Source organism: Cygnus olor, chromosome 3 (genome assembly GCF_009769625.2).
Source record: "Cygnus olor isolate bCygOlo1 chromosome 3, bCygOlo1.pri.v2, whole genome shotgun sequence".
In the NCBI taxonomy this organism is placed as follows: Eukaryota; Metazoa; Chordata; class Aves; order Anseriformes; family Anatidae; genus Cygnus; species Cygnus olor.
In genome coordinates, this window is record NC_049171.1 from 116,386,165 (window position 1) to 116,397,888 (window position 11,724).

The 11,724-nt window shown below is 44.9% G+C and overlaps 1 long non-coding RNA gene across 1 annotated transcript; it reads right to left on the bottom strand.

Annotated features, from left to right (window-relative positions):
- Positions 1-995: 995 nt before the first annotated feature.
- Positions 996-5,514, bottom strand: LOC121066820. Its single transcript, XR_005817978.1, has 2 exons — positions 5,365-5,514; positions 996-1,764 (listed from the first exon to the last, which is right to left on the bottom strand). It is a non-coding gene; the product is annotated as an uncharacterized LOC121066820 (long non-coding RNA).
- Positions 5,515-11,724: the final 6,210 nt, after the last annotated feature.

Sequence of the window (11,724 nt, forward strand, 5' to 3'; positions counted from 1 at the left end):
ATTCACCAACAGATTTCTAATGGAAAAGCACTTACAGACAAACCTAGAACGAGACAGTGAAAGGCAGGAGAAGGCGCAGGCAGTAGATCCACCTAGTCGCAGGTTTGTTTCTGCAGCACAGACAAGACTTTTCAGACTCACCACCAGCCACCACAGCAGCACTCACTGCATTTCTGGTGCTGCTGGGATCTAAGGGCGTTCACAGACAAACTCAAGTGGAGCTCAGCTAAAGGTATCATTGAAATGAAAAACAAACTGTGTTTAATGGTGTACATAAGGACTAAAAGACAATGTAGATCACAGCACTTTCCCATACATAGGTTTGCTTCTACGAGGTTGTTTGTCTGTTTTACTTACCTAATGCTTCAAAACTCTGACTCAGAGGTTCAAATTTGATCAGCATGGCTCAGTTTTCTGTCAGGACCAGAGAACAGTTCAAACCAAGCCTACAGCACCCAAAGCACGCAGACCCTCACAGGAATTGCCGCGGAGACCTCCCACCCTTGCAGGTCAAGGATGCCTCATCACAGACCCCCAGCATTACAGCATGCTCTTCTGTAGGGCTTAGTCATGTTGGTGCTCAGCTGCAGCGAGTTACTGGGCTCCTGATCCAACCTGGGACAAGGCATAAAGGTCAAAATGATTCTATCCTTCATGAAAAAATGAAATGCTCCTTGCTTAGCTCTACTAAAAAAGCTTTTCACTCTCAAGAGTGGCAGGCACACAGGTGCCTCAACCCTACGAGGTTCCATGACATTTAATCTCCTAAACATCAAAGTTGCTTTTGAGATGGGTCTCAATCATTAGACACTTCTAAGAAGGTCAGCCTTAAAGTTTCTGCGACCACACACAGTCACCACAACTTTCACAGTTCTATGAACCAGGACATTCTGCAAGCATAAATCATGCTTCTTCCTTTCCTTACTCAGGGCTACAAAACAAATTTGAAGTTTCTCTTCAGACACTTTTCAGAATGCAAAAGTTTCAATAAAACACAAGGAGGAAAATGTACTTTATTCGTGCTCTCATAATTCAAAATCCTCTCTGACTTTCCAAAAAATTCACCTTAGGGCTAACAAGAAGCATGGAAAATTTCAGAGCAAAAAGTTTGAGAAAGTTATTAGCAAAAGTTATTAGAGTGGGGATTAGACCTCTGCCTTAACAACTGCGTTTGCTATTGCAACAACTATAATAATTTTTACACAGGGGCTGTACAGCAAATTAATTTTCCTAAGGCATTACGGTCAAACTTAGCAACACTATGTTTGTGTGCACTGACTTGCATATTGCCACCTCATCCCCACCTAACACAGCGCTACTTTGGCACAAAACACAAATAAATGACTCTTATGTGGGCTGCTCTGCACTGGACTTAGCTCTTTGTTCTCCTTCCCAGACATGTGTGAAATAAGTAACAGCTCGAAGGCAGTTTACAGAAGCTTTTCTGTTTCTAAAAGGCATTATCTATTTCGCAGCACAACCACGACAAAACAACACTGATGGATACCAGCGACACGGTGAATGGTGGCAACGCTGCTTGGAAGACGACCTCGATTCGGGAGCAAAACAGCAGCCACTGGCACACAGACCACGGACGTCCCCAACTTCGATCGTTTGGGGCAAGAACCTCAGGCTTTGGTCAGTCTCGAGGTGCAGTCCATAACCCCTGCTTCAGAGGGAGGTGCAGAAGTTTGGCTCTTATGGGATGGGGCTTCTCCTCTTAACACCGTTACCAGTGATTCAGAAAGTATCAGACATAACAACCTATTAGAAATAATGAAAATTTCCTTAGAATTATATCAGGTTTGGGGCTAATTTCAACTCAAATCTCACTGGGCTGAACCTATGCTGTAGAAAATGAAAGGAAAGGTTCCTGAGTTGCTGTGAATTCAGAGCACCTCACCTATAGCATCGGCATCACCAAAGTTACACACTTTGGCTGAAAAATGCATCCTTCTCTCCATGGACATTACTTAATTGTAAAGTCTTATTTACTTTGTGTTGCTGTCTGTTTTCCTACAGTGCTGTAAGAGTGTAAATCCTACTTGAAAAATCCCCTTTCACAAGTTAAAAGTCTCCAAAGACTTATAAGCTGATGTGAAAGATTGACTTAATTGAGCAGTATATTTTTGATTTACCAAAGAAGCCTTAATCCTTTGATTAAACTGATGTACAGTTTTTAGAGAGATTAGCAAATCTGAAATGCATTAAATTCCAGGGCTATAAAACTATTCTGGCTGTACTGACAACAAAAGCATAAAGCTACACAAAACACAGCTTGTGTTGACAATTATTGGGAGCTCTGGTTATTTTGGGGGTCACCGTTAAATTCATGATACGGCATCTATTTTACAGTAGATGTTATAATCACGTTACAGTATAAGTACTCACAGAAATGATCTGTTGATGTCAGTACCAGAAACCTGTTGTGCTACACATTTACCAGCAACACTGCCCTGTGCAATGCTGCCACCTGCACTGGAAGGATCATGACAAGCTGAGGAATAGCCCTTGGACTTGAGAGTCCTGGCTAGCAGCTTCATAAGAACTCTGCATCTCGCCCTCTATGCCTGATTATCTATTTTTTCATTACACAGACCCGTACAATAATTTAGGGCAGATAAAAGCATCTGCTCCCGCTGCTCTCCTCCAGCCCCCTGCCCAAAATAGAGCCAAACCAAAGTCAGATGAGGTCGCTCTGGGTCATGGATAGGAAACCCTTTCGTACAACCCCAAAGAGAGGCCCCTCCTGTACCTGGGCCATGCTGTGGTCCTCAAGGCCTGAGTGTGTGATCTGCCGCTACCAAGCCACGCAGAACAGCAGTTTTAATTAAAAGTTGTGACAAGGGGATGGAAGCAGTTCGAGGTTTTCTTAAGACTTGCCATCAAACACAGCCAAGAGGACCAGCAGCTCCCATGAACAGCCCCAGGCTGTGCTGCCAGAGGATGCTTCTGTGTGCTCGCACACAAGCCAGCGTCTGCCTGCCAGGTTCTCGCTCCCGCACACTTTTGGGCACAGGACGAGGCAGCTGCCCCAGCTGACACAAGCTGCAGCACTTCGCCTCCTCGCGGGAATGCTGTGAGGATAAGCACACTGATGATTACAGGGCTGCTTGGATCCTGTGGTAATGGAAGCCATACAAATACCTAAGATAGATGCCGTCCAAGAGCCTGATAACATTTACATCTACGATCACTCCCCAAAACACCAAATAACTGACCCCGAGGTCATTTCTAAAAGATAGGTTTTCCCATCTGGAGCTATCTGCTGACTGATGGAGTTAGCATTCTCTGCTGCGACAATGCCTAGGATGACGAGGTGACTCGAGGATCAAAAACTCATCCCTAGCGGTTGCCAGCTCACAACCTGGTCGCTATCTGATATAAAGCAGTTACCTCATAACTCACTTGCGATCTCCATGTCATCCCTGAGCTAGAATGCACCGCCTCCGCTCACACCACAATTACATGCTAGCTTCCAGGAAAAAAGAAAAAGAGAGAAACTCCCTCCTGGCCAGAAGACACAGAAGACACACTTCATCTGCTGGCACTGCCGACAGCCATTCCTCAGGAGGCCCCACAAGGCAGAAAGGGGAGGAAGCACCAAAGCGGGTGCAAGCCCTGCCCCAGGCCCGCGGGCAGGCCCGGTTTGAGCAGCAGGCTGTCGCACCCGTACCCCAGCTGGCACAGGTCCTCGGGCAAACGTAAGGCTGAGCTTACCGGGTAATGGGGCAGGAGGAAGGGCTGGCAGGTCGGGCGTGCTCCCAGGGTCCATGTGGCTGAGGGCAGGGCACCTCCTGCCTGAAGGCAGAGCTGTTAAGAGGGCAAAGCACCGGCCCAACACTCCTGTACCTTCTGCCTGACCCTGGGACTTGCAAGTCTTTTCGTCCTCCCCTGCCCTTTGGTCACTTCAAACAGTCCAAGCAGAACTCATCTGTTACTACTTACACGTACAGAGCCCAGCACAACAAATTCCTAGTACCAGCGATGGCCTCTCTACTCCCCGCTAATGGAAATAAAACCCAGCACTTCTTCTGGACCTCTGTAAGGTAAATAAATTAATCACAGAGCCCTACCACCAAAGCACATGGAACGGCAGCGAGGGATTGATTCTGGTGTGTCTTTGAACTTCCTGTACCCTCCTCTAACTACCCAATCTCTTCTTTATTTTTTAATCTTTCCACCAAAACCCACGTTGGAATACAGAGGAACCAGAAAGGGGTACTTAAGCAGAGCAAATGAATAAGCTAAAGATACCCTTGCCAAACATGCAGAAAAATAAATAGGTGGAAAATAAGCCCAGCTCTCCTGAGGCCAGAGCAAGGCAGCATATACTGACGGGTCACAGGGATAGCTGCAGTAATTACATTTTACATTGCTTTAGGTTTCATTTATGCTGTCAAAACTGTTTTGGTCACACTGGATTTTTTTTAATGCATTTCAGATTTTGCTAATCTCTACAAATCTATATATCAGTCTAATCAGAGGATTGGGGGGGCTCCTTGCTGTATCAGAAATATACTGCTCCATTAAGTCAATCTTTCATGCTGGCTTACAAGTCTTTGGGGATTTCCAATTTGTCAAAGGAAGGTCTGTTTGTGCTTTTTTTTTTTCCTGTCCATGTAGTTGCTAAGCTTTTTTAACAATGAGCTTTAGAACAATAAGAAAACGAGTAGACTTTAAAAAAAGAGATGGCCATTAAAAGCCTGCACTGACCGACATGTAGCACATGAGCACCTCAAATTCCAGGCAGTCCAACTAAGAACAGAAAGTAATATGAAAATGGTCATTGCAGACAAGCTCTTGGTTCCTCCTCTTACACTACTATTTATCTTCATTTTTAGGATCTTCTCCACCTATTCTTACCTGCATTATCATGTATCACAGACTTAGAGCCAGCTTCCAACTCCCAACAGCCTTCATGGGTATTTATTACTGCTCTGCAGGAGCACCTTCATGCTTCCTTGCACAGAGTTTCTTTCTCAAGCATGCAAGGGACTCATTGTAAACAAGACAAATCCATTCTACTGTCAGCTTTCAAATCCCTCCCTTCAAGCTCTCTTCTGCTCCAGTGACTACAGAGACACTTGACTTTGACTGAGCAGCTCGTGGCCCTAAGCTGTAGGAAGGAGCACTTGGCAGCCCTTTAGAGTGAAAAGGGACGTGGGTTTGGCAAACAGCAGAAGATGGGAATTGTGTCTTCCTCTTCAGTGTCCACCACCACTGCTCCTAAATACTGCAACTTCCACAGTGGTGTTGCTCACATGAACACTTCTTAAGCTACTACATTCAAGATGAACCAGGTTAGCAAAGACAAACTAAATGGACTCACATGGGTTGAAACAGCTTACAGATTGCACTCACAAGCAGCTGTCTTCTTCCTCTGTTGTCGGATCAGAAGCTCCAGCAGAGAGGCAGGGACCAGAAGGTGGGACAGGCTGTGAGCAGTGACTTTACTGCAGTGCAGCTGTTCAGCTGCAGAAGAAAGCACCCACTCACAGCCACGGGCAGCCTGCAGGCCAGGCGATGAGTAAACACAAACTCAAGGAGAAACAAAGATGGGGAGTGAGCGTCATTGTTTTATAAAGCCTCCAGGCTACAAGTAGATGCAGCAGTGTTCAAATAGAGGAACATAAAATTATTTTTCTTGCTACTTCTTATGACTTACCCTCTTCTGGAAAAAGAAGTATCCCATACAAGCTCTGGATACTCATGCTCTAGACATTATTAGAAAGAGCCAGCATCATCATTCTTCTAGGGAAAGTTGCAAGGACTGGAGGGCAGTATGTAAAGGAGTGGAAACGGAGAGGAAGAGGGAAAGGGCTAAAGGAATGATTTTCCACAGCAGAGTTATATTAATAACCGAGACATATGAATGTTTCCACTGCTGATTTTTTTTAAAGATATTTCCAATTTTTTGCTATCATTTTGCTATACTCATTTTTAAGCAGGACTCTGCATTGCAATCTGAAACTTCACTTTCCAGTCCCATTTTTTATGCTAGTTTCTTTCTGCTCCTAGAACAAGACCTGTCTGTCACGCTTCTTGCTATACAAATAGACTAGCCTCTCCTGCAATGTCCTTGTAAAGCACCAGCAAAAACAGAGGCCTGGTCTAGGACTAATTGAATCCAAACACAGAAAATAAAAGGATGACAATACAACGCTTTACCATCGTACCCAGGCACAATCTGCTGATCTACCTCAAGTTTACCTCTCCTAACCTCCCAGAGTTCTCAATGCACAAGCACAAATCCACTAGCACCAGTCACAAGTGCTCTCACTATCAGGTCAGTACATGAGCACAGGCTCAAGACCCCAGCTATAGCCTTTGGCAACTCCCAGCACCGTGCCTGAGAACTCCAGCCCTAGATTTTCCCAACAGGAATGCAGCTACCAAGTGCTTCAGAAAGCAGCGCTGGTCAAGAACGACTGAAGTCCAGTGAAATCAACAGCAAATTTCCCAAGCTTTATCAGCTCTGGTCCTCAAGGTACAGATGGCAGAAAAGCAGACGAGGCTGCACACCTAAAAGGACAGTCAGCATCGCAGAGCACTCATGAAAAACTCACAGCCGCAGCGGGTGAAATATTAGCTCTTAGTCACTTCTTGCTAACCAAAACTCATTGAAAGCAAAATGATTAAAGTCCACCTGGTGGATTTACAGGGCTTTGTGCTGATATGAGACTATTTAGTCATGAGAGGCAGCCTTTTGACATGATTCAGTTGACTGCCCATGGCATTTGACACACACCTAAGGAGTCTAAGTGGTTACTGCTATTAGCAAAGACTTGAAAAAAGACACTTGTCACATTAGGTCAGCTATCTCTTAACTTCATCCTGTGAAATGTCACCAGTACCCCCGGGCTTCTCATTTCTTATCAGCCTTTCAGATATATGTAGCTATTGTTTTAGAGCAGTACAAAACAGGGAGAGAGAGAAATGAAGAAGGAAAAGGACAAGTCATTTATTGTGCCTTCCATAAATGAAGAATCAGTTTTTGAACTTTTAAATATAGAACAGTCCGTGCTAGATTTGTGAGCTATACTTGTAGAGGGAGCTTTTACCTGGGGCAGTTTCTCCCTGGCCACAGACTGCCTGTTCAGTCCCCTTGCAGACAGGCAGCTGAAGACTCCTGCTGCAGTGGGGCTGGCACTGAGACCAAGGGCTCCAGGTCTAAAAACCTAAACTGATGCCATAGAGCTGGAAAAAGCATTGGCCCTTTTTCCCCTTGGTGGCCTAGGGGATGTCTGTCAGGCCCAAGTGGTGACCCAGGGGTAACACGTTAGTGGCTGGTGATGGGCTTCACACAGATGTAAACGGTTACACTGCGAAACCCCAAGGACCATCTTGACCACATCCTTGCCAGGTTCAATTTCTTCAAACATAGGAAGGGTTTCCTTTATCTGCATGGGTCGTGCACATTGTATACCTCATGTCAAACAACCATTAGCTTGCTTGCTACCTCAAGGGCAAACTGTTCAGTACCTTACAGAACCAAACTCCGGCAGAGAATTACATCCCATATGCTTAGCCCTCACCTATTACAATCACTCATTTAAGCAGTAACTATGGCCAACAGTTCATTGTTAAGACATTGATATCTTGCTCATATACGTGGCTACACTCGGAGAACATTCTGGGAATAGCATATTATTTTAAGACATTTCAAAATCTAGCTTTTCTGCCTCATTTAATGCCTAGAAAATCCAAAGCCTTGAATTCTTGCCTTGCCACAGGCAGGCTGAACCTCTAAATTGCAATGGGAGAAGGATGGAAGCATGTATAAAAGGAAAGAAATACAGAAAAAGGAAACGTAGATGAAAGTCTCTTATAATATCTTGGTTGGACAAGCTAGTGTTTGACAGCTTGAATTTATGTGAACATTAACAGGATTGATAAGTCAGGGTCTTGCTGACCTTGGTAGCATTCCAGAAGTAATATTTTCACTAAGGTGAACTATTTCTGGACATTTCTCCAACACTGAACAGAAATATTTTTTTTTCTGACACTGGAGTAAGCACAGCTCCTTGTTTCTGTTCTGTTAAAAGTGAACAATATATTCTTACCGCAGCCAAGGTCATCTAAATTCTTGGCCCTTGGCAGAGATTCACCATGTTTTTCCTGCTAAATTCTTTAATAAACAGGTCTTGCTTTCCCCTCCTTTTCCTTTCCTGCAGGTTGTGTCCACCCCACAGACCCCAACCTGGAAAGCCAGGCTTCTCCAAGTGCAGCCCTGCCAGCAGGAGCCACTGACTTTCCAATCCAACTTCACGTCTTCCCTGTTGTGTCCATATGCTGCTTTCCTCGAGCAGCACAAAACCACAGCTTTGCCGTGACTATTCATCAGCACTCCTGTCCAATTATAGCCCTTCAAGCAGAAATAACTTTCCTGGGCTGCAAATGAGTTCCTCGAGGAGGGCAGTAAAAGGGATGGAGTTAAAAACCAAGGTTTCCTGAGACACAGACCATCTATTTTGCTCTCCAAAGTTTCAGTGAGTAAATGAGTGTTATTCCTCACCAGCGTGATCAGCGCCCAAAAGCACATAGTACTGCAACCCCGAGGAACATAAACGCCTTCTCTTCCATTCTCAGATGCTGTGGGCACAGTCTGTCGGCCCAACCACACTCCACTGACCAACAATGACTGGTCACAACGTGCAGAAAACCCCTCTGAAGGCAGCTTTGCCCCAGTGGGAATCAGCAGCACGGCTCCCCGGCCTGGAGTGGCAATGATTTATAGCAATTGAGTAATAGCTAATGTAGGCAGTTAAGTTCATTTAACGAGCAACCACAAAAAACATTGCATGCAATCACCTCAAACAATCTATAACAACACAAACCTGTATGCTCAAGAAAATTGCCTGATGATACCGCAGATGTATACATTTATACGAGCTAATTAAAAGCACTACAGAAGCGGTAGAGAACACTTCTTTAATTACTGGCAATACTTCGGATGGCCTATGGCCCACAAATGTATCTCTAGCATAATCATACTCAACTCTTCTCCTCTTCAAAGCGTATCCTAATTGTTTACTAATTTATCTTTAAACTCTTGTATCACGCAGCATGTTTAGTCTCCCACAATCACTGACTACACAGTTCTGGGGCAGGAAAGGAGGAGGGAATGATGTGTTAAAGAAATTACTACATTTGTTGAAAGATTCACTACTTAGCATTTATTTTTACTAACATCTAACAGCATCCTGAGAGTCAGCAGGGATCTGCGTTGGTTCTGTTCACAGAACCAAAAATCCTGGTCTACAGGCAAGTCCCAGACAGCACTCCAACGTACCTAGGAGCTGTAGTCAGCATCTACCTTGCCAGGTTCCACTCAGACAAAACTCTTCAGGCTCATGCATCACTGAATCCTGACCCTATCCAAAATAATACACAATTAAGTTGTTTCTTGAGCAGAGCCTCACACCTCTTCTTGTTCTCATTACAAGCAGTGGTTACCTTTACTGCTGACGTTAACAGGAAACGCAGTAAGCCTTGAATTTTTAAGGTAACAGCAGGCAACCCTGTTCTGGTGTTACCTGGCACGTCCTTGTTTGGAGCAGGACTCAAACAGCTGCAACTGCTAACACTGATCATTTCTATGTTTTATATTGATCTCAGGCTGAATTGTGAGAGAGCTATCATTAAGTCATTTCTGTTAATAACTATAAAGAATGAAGCATCTTTGCTGCCAGGGCAAAGAATTCTGACAGTCAGAAGTAAATTGAAATTGTGCAAAGGAAGCAATGTTCTTTCCGAGGAAATTTGAATATGGGTGAGTTACAAAACAAGACATTTACTACAGTTTGAAGTAAAATTTTCAGGTATCTATGTCACCTCCAACAAATACCCCATCTTAAGTCAGCATTTGAGATGGCAACGTCGAACAACTGAAGTCAGGAAATGCTGAAATTCAGGTTGTTTGGGCAAATTCTGTTCAGTTGCAATGTCGCTTTGCACTAGGATGCATTTTACAACAAGATCACACACTTTTTCCCCCACAAGGCTGTGGCACCATGTATATATAGGCAATAGGATGTTTCACTTCTTTCCCCCTCATTCTGAGGTTAGACACGACTGAATTCTTTCTTTTACAGGAAGCTCTGAACAAACGTTGGGAGGAAGAAGCCACAACCCTCACGGCCTCCTTTGCAACCATCGCAGGCTGAACCACACAGCTGGCAGGTTCACTTTGCTCGAGAGCACAGCACCACGGTCCGATTGCCTGCCCAAAGCTCCGCACACACTCCTGCTCCTTCAGAGACACCGAGCCCAGCCTCAGCTCCACCAGAGCAAGAGGAGAGAGAAACAAAGCAAAAGAACTGAAATCACACAGTCTGGATTAGCTTTGTTACATCGCAGGAGTTACCCCACACAAAGTCAGACTATTATCCCATGACTAAAGGAGGGGGGCTTTAGAAGACAAAAAAACGATCAGTTCTGAAGAGAGAGAATTTGGCTTGGTGAATAGGACTTTTCAGGGGCATACAGCTGCTTGGGCAGGTACGTGTCTTCATGCATGCATGTACCAAGAAGAGGAAGATTTCAGTAACCCAACTGCAGCTTTTGGACTGTGCTGCGGTCATGCATTGCTAAAGCTGATGATGTGCCAGCACGAACCGGCTCATCAGATGGGCACAAGCGCACTCTGTTCTTTCCTATGAAGGTGGCAGATAAAAGACAAGGCATTCAAGTAGCTGACAGGGTAACCTGTAAGTGCCTGTCCTGAGCAATCTACTTGTCAGCTTTCCTGGCTAAGAGAGGAGACGTGTGCCACAGCTGTCAGCTTTGTGTCATCTTTCCTCTCCGCCTTTCATCGTCCTTCATCCCATGAATGGAGGTTTTATTTGACTTTCTTTTTTTGGCCCAGCTTGCAGGAGGAGCTCCTTTGTCCCGCTGCCCCAGTGCATCTTGTGAGTGTGCAAATCTGGCCAGTTCCAGGAAGGGCTAAATGAAAAAGAGGACAGAAGGCATGAGGAAGCCATCATTGTTCAACAGGCACACCGAGGCCTGGAGGTGCAAATTCACACCCTGCCCCAAAGGTGAGCTGACACAGAGCCTGCCCTTTGGGGCACTGCAGGGCACTGACCACCACACACAGCAGCACAACGAGGACAGAGCTCTCCTGTTAGGTGGTTCCAGCAAACACTCCATCACAGCAAGCGTAAATCCTTGAGAAAGCAGAGAATCTCAAAGCTGCTTTTATTTACCAACAATATCAATACCATCACAGCCAACACGAGCTTCTGAGTCCGACGTGGAAATCTCTGCACCCTGTCCATTCCCATACTTCTCCCTAGAAGAAGCCATCAAGCCCAGGAACTCCTGTTGACGAATGTCCTTATGGATGTAATGAGCATCCACCTTCTTATGAAAGACAAACATCTGACTCCTCAACCCTCTTTCCACATATCACAATTATCCAACGGAAGATGTAGAACAGCTTGCAAAAATTCTCTGCCCAAAGGCAGAGAAGTCATCCAAAGCAATAATCGTGTCTTTAGGCAAAGGGTAACTCCTTGATTGCCTGGAAATGTTAATACACACCTGCTGCACGTGTGTGGGAAGCAGACTATGAAGCTCCTGTGTGATTTTAGAAAAGCTGTGACAGATCAAAGACTACAGTAGGGCCAGAGACTAGCAAGAGCACATATTCAATTTTAGAAAATGGTAGAGCTATGGTTGGAAGACAGAAGATGAAGAAGGAGCATCATCAGAAGTATA